This window comes from Haliaeetus albicilla, chromosome 26 (assembly GCF_947461875.1).
Source record: "Haliaeetus albicilla chromosome 26, bHalAlb1.1, whole genome shotgun sequence".
Lineage (NCBI taxonomy): Eukaryota > Metazoa > Chordata > Aves > Accipitriformes > Accipitridae > Haliaeetus > Haliaeetus albicilla.
Genome location: NC_091508.1, coordinates 13,344,242 through 13,356,561, shown reverse-complemented (window position 1 = coordinate 13,356,561; position 12,320 = coordinate 13,344,242). Strand labels below are relative to the sequence as shown.

Below are 12,320 nucleotides of genomic sequence, written 5' to 3'. Positions count from 1 at the left end.
GGGGCTAGCGGCAGTCCTTTGAATTCTAGGAAGACTTGCAGAAAAAGGTTATGATGCCTTTTGGGTTTTTTCTTACTGCTATTAGGAACTCAGGAGCAAATGTTTGATCAAATCAAATTGTTTAGTCAAAAGAAGAGAATCAGTTTATCTGCAGTTCACCTTCCCTGGCAGTGAATTTTGAAAGTACTTGAAAGTGTTACCAGGGTGTTCCCAGTGCATCCCCTTTGCAGCTGCTACACCTCTGCACCATTGCTCAGGAAAGGATGCGCCTCTGAAGGGAGCAGGGTGAGTAGCAGCTGAAAAGGGGCAGAGCGAGAGGGATGCTGTACAGTGGACTGCTTGCCCTCACTGTCACTGACCCTATCACAGTCACTATCCTCAGGAAATTGCTATTCATTTCCCATATTTTTTTCTCATTAATTTTATCCTCTGGCTCCTTTCTGCCCAGAGAAAATTCTTTGCAAGTTCCAGTCTTTAATCCTATAACTACAGTTACTTTATCGGTGTTTCCAAAGCTGTAGAAGAGCCAAAGGATCTGCTGAAAAGTGTACAGCCTGCAGATTAGAATGTCATGTCTCATTTGGAGAGGAAGCTGATATTCTGCTGAAGAAATCTTATCCAGGTACACTGTGGTGATAGGCATAAGAAAAGAGAACCAACCAGATCCAATTCTCCCATTGAAATGATGCTTAATGATGCCAAACTTACTGGGAATATCCCTAAACTCAGGCTAAAAAGTGCTCCACAAAATTATGAGTAACTGTGTTAGCTGGACATCTTTTGTAAATGGAAATCTATTCTTTTTTTTTGGATCTCAACTCTTTAAGACTGGATGATTTCTCCTCGGTATTCACTTGAACTTAAATACCCCGTTGCTAGAACATAATTTCTAAAGGTGTTTGAAGTTCAAATCAGGTGGCTTATTTTTCATGTTACTGCTTTTTATAAAGTATCCAAAAAAAGCCAAAGACTATTCATGTATGAAGATGTTCTGACTTGCTGTAAAGAGGCTGTCAAAAGTTTGTTCTTGAGTATTGGTTCACTTTTTGATAAAAAAATGAGATTAGATGGCAGAGTCTGTGCTTCTCAGGACTTTTTCATCCTTCTCAAGAGTGAAGCAGAACTGAGAAGCAGGTGTGCATTTGAAACAGTGATGTTGCTTTGGAGCCAGAGCTTTAACCCTTTCATCCCCTCTGGCAAAACCATTTGAAATACTAGACCTGCTTGTGCAATTCTCTGCCATTTTCCTCCTGCAACACAACAGTACATCTGTTCATCTATCTTTGCAGGATGTGTTCAGAGGTTTGACTGGTGCTAAATGGCAATGAAGGGTACTGGATTATATAATAGTTGTCTGGTGTAAATGGATGTCCTGTATCGGCAAATCTGTAAGGGAGAAACAGTGTTCTTTCAGTTGGCTGTTTCCATTAGTGAACCCTGGTATCTGTCTAGGTTGAATATTACATTTGGAAGTAAGAGTAAATGCAGAGGGTGGTGTCTGCTTCATTATCAGCTACACATTTACCTGTCCTACCTGTGTAACATATATTGAAACTTGAGAAATTCAGAGTGGTTAAAAATTACTCTAATTTGAAGCCTGTGACTTGATATATTCATCTTTGGACGCATGCCATCGCAGTCTGCTAAGCTGAAGGACCATTGACAGTTTTAAGGTCCAGTGTCTCATAAAGCTCTAGGCTTAGAAACGGATGATTTATATCACTAGAAAGTTAGAAATCTCAGCTTTCCAACAATTACAAGGCATTTGTTTTGAACTGTGGCAGTTTGAGATACTGGGCTTTAAAATGGTGCTCTGATTTACCAACATGCACTTTCTCAGACTTAATTTCTGGTGTCAATTTAGCACACCTATCTCAAAGACTGATCTCGGTTATCAAAACCAGTGGTTATAAACTACAGAAGTCGGAAACTAATCTAGAATGTAATAGCCACCTGTAGTAGTTTTAAGGAGGTCACTGATGTAATATTGCAGAAAAAAATCTTTGTTACCGAAGTAGGAAACTAAGGAAGATAGCAATCAGAGTGTATTAAGTTAATGAGTAAATATTTTATCATCACCCAGGCTGAGAAATAAACAAAACTAGTGCAAGAAATTTGTAGGACTAGTAACTAGTAAGTTCTGGAGAGGAAACATCATAACTTGAGCTCAAGAGCTGAAAAATAAGGGATGCGTACAGATCACTTCTGAGTTTATAAGATCTAATTTAATTCATTAAACTGCTTGATACCAAAGTGTACTTGCTGTCCATGGCTTCTATTGGTTTTGTGTAGGAGTTTATTAGAAGTTGATGATGTTGTTACTACTGCTACAGCATTTTAGGGTCTCATTGTATTGGAAAGAGTGAATAGACATAATAAGCGATGCTCTCTGCCACAAAGAACTTACAATTGCCATTATTAACTGTTCAAAAAAGTTCTTTGTGTAGTGAAAGAAAAAAGAAGGAAGAAGGCAGTTCTTTGAGGAATGGGACTACCGGAAAGGAGGAAAATGAACAACCCTGAGAGACAATCTTGAGCTGTCTCAGTTTCCACCGAGCTCTAGGGTTTATACAAGTGTGAAACTTCCCCTAACTCAGTGCTTACTGTCCACTTGTGCGTTCGACCCTCTGTCCAATCTGAGCTGAAGTTAAATGCCTTCCACATGTGGGAAAAGTTAAAAGCTGGGCATTCTTCCAGCTAGTGAAATCTTTCAATGTATGATGTAACTAAACTGTGCGGAATGGGCAGACTGGGGAGGAGGAGTCAGAATGGGATTCTGCCTGACAAGAGATGTCTCTTGATCCAGCAGAAAGTGTTCAGGCATTGAAAGAAGGAATATAATAGGGATCCTTCTGCTAAAAGGACAAAGTCTGAATAACTTAGTGTCTGTTTTTAACATTTACTGGAATGATATACATGCCCTTATAACTAGACATGGCCTTAATGTAATGTTTTACTGGATTTCTGTATGCATAATTTCTTTCTCTCTCTCCTATATACTGCATATCCTGTTGCTGACAACAACAACAACAAACCCCTATAGCTTCAGCGAGTATATCTGGATGTAGACTTTAAAGTATACTAGTTAATACACATTATATCCCATAAAGTATCCCTCACAAACAAATGTGAGATTTTGCTGCTCAGGTTGTGGAATCAATGAGAATAACTCTCCATTTATGTTTTTGTTTGGCTTATGCATGAGTCAATCACCAAAGATAAATTCATCCTGAGTTGATCTTGTTGCAAGAACTTTCTCCAAATTCACATCCTTAATTGTCTTGCCACTGTAGTTTCAATTAAATTAAGGTGGGATGTTGCCAAGTTTTCAGAACTTCCAACTAGAGAGTCCCTGTGTACGAATAGCCTGTGGCATTTTGTATTCTTTGGGTAGCGGGGAACAACGTTGCCAAGTTTGCATTCAGTCATCCATCACATATTAGCCTACTGGAGGTCCATTCTTCCCTAGCAATAGGGGAGCTCTGCTTCCTACTTAGAAAGATTACTCACACAGAAAGCTCTTCCCCCATAACCAGAACTGCACAGGGAAGAGAAAGGAAGCTTTCTTCAATTCATATAAGTGCTTGGTTTCCAAACTGTTGACAAAAATGATATTGTTTCATGCTTAGAAAACATATTCTTTTTAGTAATTGAGTAGAAAGTACAGGGTGGTAGAACAGAAATCTTTAATACAGATTTTAAAAACAATTGTTTGAATCATAGGCACAACAAAGGTCTACTGTAGCAGCGTGCCTCTTCCCCATGCCAGGCTGTAGCATTGACTGTATGTGTATAGACATTGGCCAAGATACTCAAAGGAGTCTGAAACTGGGTGCCTGAGGAAATTCCACTGTAATGATTTTCTTCAACTAAGTACTTGAGCATTTGTCCGTGCCTTATCCCAAGATGCACCGGACATAAGCTTATAAACCTAAAATTACAAATGCTAATTTTCTTATGGGATTAGGATATTAACTGTAATATTAATCTAAACTGTCTTGATTCTTCTTTAAATTTACACTCTTTTACACCATTCTGGCAGCACAAAGCTAAAAGGGGATGTAAATATCTTCTTCTGAGTATAAATGAAAATTAAACTGTGAGATTGTTTCCCTGTGTGCCCATCAGAACTGGCTAAACAGTTATTTCCACCGTTAAGGAACTCCTGCTGGAAAGGGATTAAAAAAAAGATTTATTTCCAAGAAAGGAGTTCACTTTTCATTCCCAAGAAATTAAAAGAACTGGAAACAGACCTATTTTGTCAATCAGTTTTGGGCTTGTCTCAAAGGCAGGATGCAGGGTTAGCAGGTGAGAGAGCCAACTGTGAGTTGAACACTCTTGTGACTGTGGTTTTCTGCCTCTTTGGTTTGATGAAAAGCCTTTATTTGGACAGGAAAGGTTCACTTCCAGTATGTGTTGTACACTTCAGTACAAGACTTTAGTGGTCATCTTCTTTCTTGGCCCAGCATTATCTCATTTTGTCAGAAGTCAGTTTGTTAGGCTTTCAAAAGGAGCTCAGTGTCCACTTTGCACTGGTTCTTTGTTTTTACTGGTTCTTTTGGAAAGCCAACCTCTTTTGGATATGCTGAATCCTCCTAAATAGTTTCTCTGTGCTGTGTGACAAAGGTCTATGCCAAGAAAGATATAAAGGTAGCTTGTGATGTGTAGGCAATCCATTCCTCTTAGTGAGACACAGTGTAATGCATATTTTTCCTTTACTTGTGGCTTGTACTTCCCTTCTGCATTGCTTGTACTACAGTAATTCAAGTCTGACTCAGAATGAATGCTGCACACTGTAGACTACAAGTCAAATGAGAACAGGATGCATATTAAGGGAAAGGTCTCAGATCATTTTTCTTATTGAAGTATTTTGGCAATGTAGATAGTTTCCAGGAAAAAATGCTGGCATTTCCCATGGTGAGAACTCCTTATGAATGTCCTATCTATTTTTCCAGTTTGGTGGCCAAGTGAAGTGTTTATAGGAGGATATACCATCTACAAGCCAGGGAATTTATATTTCCGCTGCCAAGTGTTAATTATGATGTAGACTTATACACTTTACAGGTTAGCAAGTCAATCACAGTGATCCAGCACTACAGGTGCTGCAGTTCCAGGTTTGATGGAAAGAATGCAGGACCTAGAGAGTGTCATTCTCAAATGCATTAACACTATTTGTACTTTATCTGTCGTTCTCAGGCCATTATTTCATACACTGATTTTTTGCCTTCGTAGTAGTACACTGGGATTTGACAGGGTCTCTGGCAGAAGCAAGGAAATATGGTTTACTACCATCCAGCCATGTGTGCCTGTCCATGCCCTCCCTATCACTGGACATGGTGCCTAGGCTCTTGCATTTCTGGGAACTCAGTGTCACTGCCCCATCTGTGTTCTCAGAAGCCCCATGCTCCTGGTATCATAATGCCATGTCAGTGCTGAGGAAGGTAATTTTGGACACAGAGTTCATTTTGCTTTGATTTGGTTGGGATCCCTCTAGGTTTGGGTGTGATTACATTTCCACATTACTAATGGTCCCACTGGCACCATTCAAATGGGTGAAGTCTCATCTGTAAGAAAAGGGAACAGATCCTGAGTTAAAACAGTGCTTTCCAGGTTGTGGCCTGACTGTCTTTTGTACTATTTATGTTGCTCAGAACATGTGCAGAAACCCTTAAACTCTGTTTATTTCTGTGTATATACTTAAAACTCACACTTGATGTAAGAAATGTGCAATTCCTATAAATAGAAATATGTCTTATATATCCTATAATCCTGTATCCTAATATCCTATTAATATGCCCTACTACATTGACAAAAAGGGGGCCTTAGTCTAAATAAAAATGGAGTCTACAGCGTCTAACTTCAGTGGTTTCACCTAGCAAGAGAGCTTTTTCTGCTAACACAAGCAATTATTATTTCACTTTAATATGGGATGTTGGATATGCATATAGTACACCTCTTTCACATTGTTTATTACATAGTAGAGAAATTTCTTTTTGCAGGTGATGCCTTGGCCTGATCTGATTTGGTTTGTGCTCATACAGGTCAGGAGTACTGCTCATGGAGTAACATGGGGATAAAACTAGTCTGACAGAGAGGAAATTAGAATCCACCAAGCACTTTTCATGCATAGAGTGGCACTTCATTGTCTGTATTATTCCTTGTCCGCTTCGCTTCAGCTTGCATTTCTGAGGGGATGGTTTTCTCCTATGCAGACTTCAGAGGCTGCCAGCCAAATTCTCATGTGACACAATTGCATTGATTTCACTGGAGATCTGTTGCTGGATAACTGAGCTCCACATCCCTTCTTTTATTCCACGGCTCAAATTGCTGTCAGCTAAGACTTTAGCACAGACAGGTCTTAAGTCACTGTGGGTTAAGAGAACGAGGTCAGACGTTGTTGGTAGAGGTCTCTCAAGTCTCCCATTAGTGTAACAGTGCCCAATGTGTTGACTTTTGAAGCAGCAGCACAGATTTTTGTCCAAGTTCAGTCGCCATTGTGACTAATCACTTGCTCAGGGCTGTGTATGTCTGTATCTTCCATTACATTACATACGTGCTTCTGCTTTACATCAGAGCACTGAGAAACATCCTTAGACTGGACTTTTTAGAAACAGTCTCCTGTCTTTTTCCAAATGCCTTGCACTCAATTTGTTTCATATTTTGTGAATCTAATTTATATTCTATTTTGTCTTGCCAAGCCATGGTTGATTTCACTCCATCTTCACTCTTCATTATATATTTTGTTCTACTAAGAGCTTGCTACCCTCCCCTAGGTTGCCAAAGATGCAAATTCTTGATGCTACCACATCTGACAGAACTAGGCCAAGCAGATATCTAGCCTGGGGGCTATTACTGGAAGTTAGATTTCAAGGAACTCCTTCTGTGGTCTTGTGAGTTAGAAAAATGTGCACATTCCTGCACATTTCGGATGCTAGTACCAAGGACAGAGGAGCTCTGGCGGGAAGGAAAAGCCGCCCAAGTAAACTAATAATTGATTTAAAAGCAAAGAATTGTCTGGGGAAGGGTTACCCATATGTTTCCCCAGCTTCTTTTAAGATGACGACTGAAGTCTGCTAATGACAGGAGGCAAGTAATAATATTTCTGGTTGCCAAGAACAGTACAGGCTTTTAAGATTGAGTTCTGAGACATTTTTAGAGATGTCATTTGCAGTGCTTGAATAAGTATATGGTTAAATCAAAGTAAAATTACAAACTGCCTGCAAATAACCACAACAAATTCTGAAAGTATCCTGCTGCCTGCTGACCAATATCGTCTGTAGCAATTCATACTACTTAAACACTTTTTGTTATTCCAGACCAATATACATGTAGATTATTTGTGCTCTTAGTTACAGCAAAGTCATTAAAATAAAAGAATTCCACATCACTTGCCTCTGTATGTGACATTTCTTCAGCTAAGATCACTTTTAATATGGAAAAGTGTGATGCTGGGTGTATGGAGTGGAATTTTAGCTAACCTCTTCCTTTTGACCTCCAGGAGAAATTTAAAAAACAGCTTCATCGGAGATGCTGTACAAAGCAATGTTGTCTCAGTGTGCTTAGCCTATTCACTTGTACACTATGTGAGTATTTGTTGAATAGGTCAATGGTTTATGATTCTTATAAATGCAGAGATCCTATTTTCTACTGCATAGTTTTCACTAATATTTTTGGTAAATTTATTAATTTGGCATCTGCTTTTTATAGCAGATCACCTATTTATTCACCTATTCATATTATAGATATCAAGAGTATTGATAGTTAATTTCCTACCTCTGTGGAAAAGCTGATGTCTGATGCCTGAGTTGTGAAATTTAGAGACAAATGAGACTGTCCAAGCCCCTATTTCCAGAATTGGCTGCTGCTTTGTTCTTAGAAACTCTTGCTCAGCGTGAAAGGAGTGGGAAGAAAATTCAGAAGTCCTGAATTTCTGCTGTTCCCATCTCATCACAAAACCATCTAGAACTTTGTGAAATAAGCTCTGGAAAACCTATAGGTGGTTTTGGAAGAAACACTGTAGAGAAGGGTCTGGAAATGAAGCAGGGCTTTGTATGTTGAATGAACTTAAGTTGCTGTGATTCATGCAGAAAAGCACACAAACCTCATAGTTTGAAACTGCATCAGCAAAGCCCTCAAAATAATTCAAAGTGAAGTCTCCAGTGTCTACCCAGAAAATAATGAGCTCCTGACAAAGTGTAACTTGGCAAAGAAACTTTCCAAAGACAAGTTTAGAAAACCATAGATCTTTTCCAGCTCTGTGTCTTTGCTATGAGGAGGAAAAAGCCAAGAGACCAAGCAAATGCTTTTGCTATTAGGAAAGGATTTATTAAAAGGTACAGTACATACTTAGGAGGCAAGAATGATTTCTGCTGTGAGATTATGCGCAAAAGTTACTTTTGCTGTGAAAGGGGGGTTTTATATTGGAAAAGGCACTAATCTAGGCCTCAGTGTCTGTGGCAGCTCTGCTATGGATCTAATTCAATTCCACATTTAACAGTCCAGACTTCTACATGTGTCTTCGGAGACTAATGGGTAAAACTCACTTCTGTGCTGTAAGTGCAAATGGGGGTTTCAGTGGGAAACTAAGCAAAAGGAAGGTGCGAATATATCCCTTCTGCTTTCCACGGAGGCCTTCTGAGATGACCCATTTCTGTAGTTCTGCTTCTGTTTTTAGAACAGTGACAGTTTTTCTGAATCCATTGTCTTTGTTGCTGTTCACATCACTGATGTGTCCTGCTGTTTCTAATCCACAGTTTTTGTCTGGGCTGTATCTGCTAGTGGATTTTTTCTTCCAGCTTTGAAAGCTCCAGTAAGAACAGAGATTACTTTGCAGATGGGAGAAAAAAGTATTTAGCAGATGCATAGTCCTGTCTTCTTCCTTCTTTTTTTTTTTTTTTTTTTTTTCCTCTTTCTCAAGTTTGTAGCAAATTGCTCTACTTGGCTGATTGCTGTGCACCCTGCCATGAGTCTGAATGCAGCTCAAAAGCACCCCACTGACCTGCTTGTTTTGTTTCTCTTTTCTGAGTTCCCATTTCCAGAAATCGATGCTCAAGTGTCCGAGCTCTTAACAAAAAACCAAGCTCCAAGGACACACTGAATTCCCTGTTAACTTGTGCCTCATCTCAGTCACTAAGAGCTAGACTAGATGGGGTTAGTGCTAGTTCTCCCATAGTTACCTCGTCTAATTCTGTTTCTCTTTTTTAGTTTATATGTAACACATTTGAATAATCTGCCCCATAAAATAACTAGTTTGTTTCTTGTGGCTTATAAAAATCCTTCTGTGGTTTGAGCTGGATGTAGTATTCTTCTTTACTTCCTGTCTGAAAGCATGAATCACTTCAGTTGTTTAACAGCAGAAGACGTTGCTACACAACGGTGGATACAGCTCATCATGGAGGAATATTGTGTGTACATGTGTGTATGAATGATTGCTCTGATTTCATAAAATGTCTGGAGACTGTTATAGATGAAAGGGCGTTCTGTAGATATAAGAATCTTTGCTGGGCCCATGTATTTTGTTTCAGTTGCAGATTTTTCTCAAATTTTCTGGTGTGTTTCTCTGTGGGTTTTGTTAACCTTATAATTTATTTCTATGGATTCATCTTCTTATTCTGGTAATTGGCTCGGCACATCCTATGTTTTGGCTTCAGAATAAGTCTTCAATTGTCTGTTGTTACCCTAGAATTTCAAGCGGTCATGTAGCTGTCTGCATATTTGCTACACATCTCTGGTCAGACTTTCTTCTTCAGTGCAAAAGACATTTCCCTATCTGTGACTGTCTCTCCCTTTCATTGCAGGGGTTAACACTCCAGTTCTTTGCTTTTAACTTATGTATGTTCTGGCAATTTTATAGCATTCTTCAGCAAGTTGTTTAATTATGGAAATGGGGATTTGACAGTACCTTTCCTGTGAGGTCCTTGGAATAGTTAATTCACTGAGGCATACATTCCCCCTGTGAGGTTTTACCAGTGGATAAACTGAGACACACCAGATGATTTATAAAATAATTTCAGTGCAGGATGCCTGAGTTTTAGTCCTCAGTTCTAACCACAAGACCACACTATTAATCCCTAGATTGTGAGCACTTCTGGAGTCTCTGCCGAGAGCACATGGTTCTGTGGGAACTCCACATGTCCAGCCCTAACAAGCCAGCTTTGTTTAGCTTTATTTCTCTTGTTACAGTTCAGAAGACTCAGAGATGGTAGACCCTTGGTTGGGAAGCTTTTGGCTCAACTACTGTTGAGAAGTAGTTTTTCAGGGCCTGGGGAATCCATTCAGTGGGAGACCCATTCATTTCTCACTTTGCAATGATCCTATAAGGTAACAGTCTATGCCTCGCCATTCCATTGAACTATAACTCCCAGATGAACATGTTCTTTGGCTGCCTTATATATTGGTTCATCTCAAACTTTATTTCCATTTTGATTTTCCCATGTCAGCAGCAGACTCCCTAGTAAGTCCATCTGGCAGTTTGTATTCCCAATTTTCATAAAGGAGAGTCTCTTCTCTCCAGAAAGATCCATCCTCACAGCACCACAAACCAAGACTCTGCGTTAGAACAGAAGTGAGCTGCGTTCTCCCTTGCCTGCCATCATCTTCCACATGTCCCTGCAGGACAAATCCAGAAGATACTCGCTCCTTTTATTAGGTTGCCTGAATAGCAGGACCCAAATCACACCAACATACAAGCCACTGTTGTAAATGTCAGCTGAGATGTATTTTAGAAAAAATATTACTCCAAATGAACATTTGTTTGGCTTTTTCAGCTCAGCATTCAGAGTTTCACCTCTTCACATCATAAAGGGAATAAACCTAATTTGTAAAAAAACCCTGTGCATTTTATAGATGCAGCATTTTAATTTCCTGGGCTTTGCACCTCTAAGGCAGAAAGAAGCAGCAGCATAAACCATGTGAGACATTACTTCAGTGAACCTACTGCAGTTTGCATTATTCCCTTGAACTCATTTGACAGCATTGTTTTTACATGATCTTATCCTTATTTTGCCTCAGACAAAAACTGTATTTTTAAAAAAAATAATACAGAGACATATTTTTAGCTGCTGTGAATCACTGGAGTGCCACAGGTCAAATTCACCAGCTGGTCTAACATGCTTTGTAGGAAAAGAGAAAGTGGAGTTGGCTAATACACCAGAACAGTACAATCAAATTAGAAAACTGAGAAATCTTAGTATCTGTCTCCTCTGCTCCCCCTCCCTGCCCCCTCCCCAGCTCTTCTTTCTTCTCTTTTTCCCAGTCTTTCAAGCTGTTTGTTTCACATCTTGAGCCAAGATGGTTTCCAGCCAAACATGCTTGGGGGTGCACGGGGAGTGTTATTTATCTGTCGTTACGATACTTTTTTGTATAATAAACAGAACTTGCCTTGGAAACTGAAGAATCAGTGCCCTCAAAGATGGTAAGAAACAGGAAGGTAATTGGACAATGAGTCAGCCATCAATAAAAAGCTCTTCGCTCTTGGACCACTATTTTTGAAGTATTTTGCTACCTGAAAATTCAGTTTGGTGTCTAAAGGTGTTTTAAAATGCACTGACATATCTGACTTCCATGTGGGCTCATCTCTACACTTCTAGAGGTGTAAATGAACACAAGATTAATTCTCTTTCTCCTCCTGTCCTGGGATGAAGGAGAGCATGAGCACTGTAGTTTCATTTTTCATAATATTTTTCATTTAGTAATTGAAGTTCAGGCTGCTCTGTTTTATTAGAAAAAGGAGGTTTAAGAAATGATTGAGGTGGTTATTCTTTCAAAAAGGCCATTTTGTTCAAAGCAAGCCATAGCAGAAAAATTACTGGTTTCAAAGAAAGGTTTTTCAGGGTAGGATGGAATTTTTTCTTGAGAAAAGAAACTCCAGAAATGCTGCTGACTATATTTTAGTTTTCTTCTTGCTGAGTTTTCAGAATCGAATGAAAAATGGCATCTTTCAATGGCAAAATATGTGTAAAAACTTTCAGCCAGTTGTACCTGTTACTTTATCATCACTTGGTCACGGTTCTTTAATAGTGCTCTTTTTATAAAGCCAACTTTCATACATCTGTCTGGTTGCTGAGATATCCAATGGAGAGGACAGGGAAATACTGAATTAAATAATCCAGAATAAGAGGAACTGAGTTAATTTTTTTATAATATAGAGGATCAATGATGCCACAAAATAACTAATCTGAAATAATGTAATTCTAATAAGTACAAGTATTTAACAGGAGATACCTTACCATTTATAAGCAGCTTTGAGTGCTTACAGATAAATCAGAGCAAAACAACTTGAGCTTTGCTCTTCTTCACAATCTAAGCTGACCTTGGGTGTG

The 12,320-nt window shown here is 39.1% G+C and overlaps 1 protein-coding gene across 5 annotated transcripts in view; it reads left to right on the top strand.

Moving 5' to 3' along the window:
- Positions 1 to 12,320, top strand: part of LOC104325436 (tenascin) — a 75,931-nt gene that overhangs the window by 1,576 nt on the left and 62,035 nt on the right. Inside the window, exon 1 of one of the 5 annotated variants that reach the window (XM_069772206.1) lies at positions 492 to 622. The exons of the other annotated variants lie outside the window; for them this stretch is intronic. The gene's annotated coding sequence lies outside the window, so the exon portion shown is untranslated. Of the gene's footprint in view, positions 1 to 491; positions 623 to 12,320 lie in introns of those variants that run through there. 5 annotated transcript variants of the gene reach the window in all.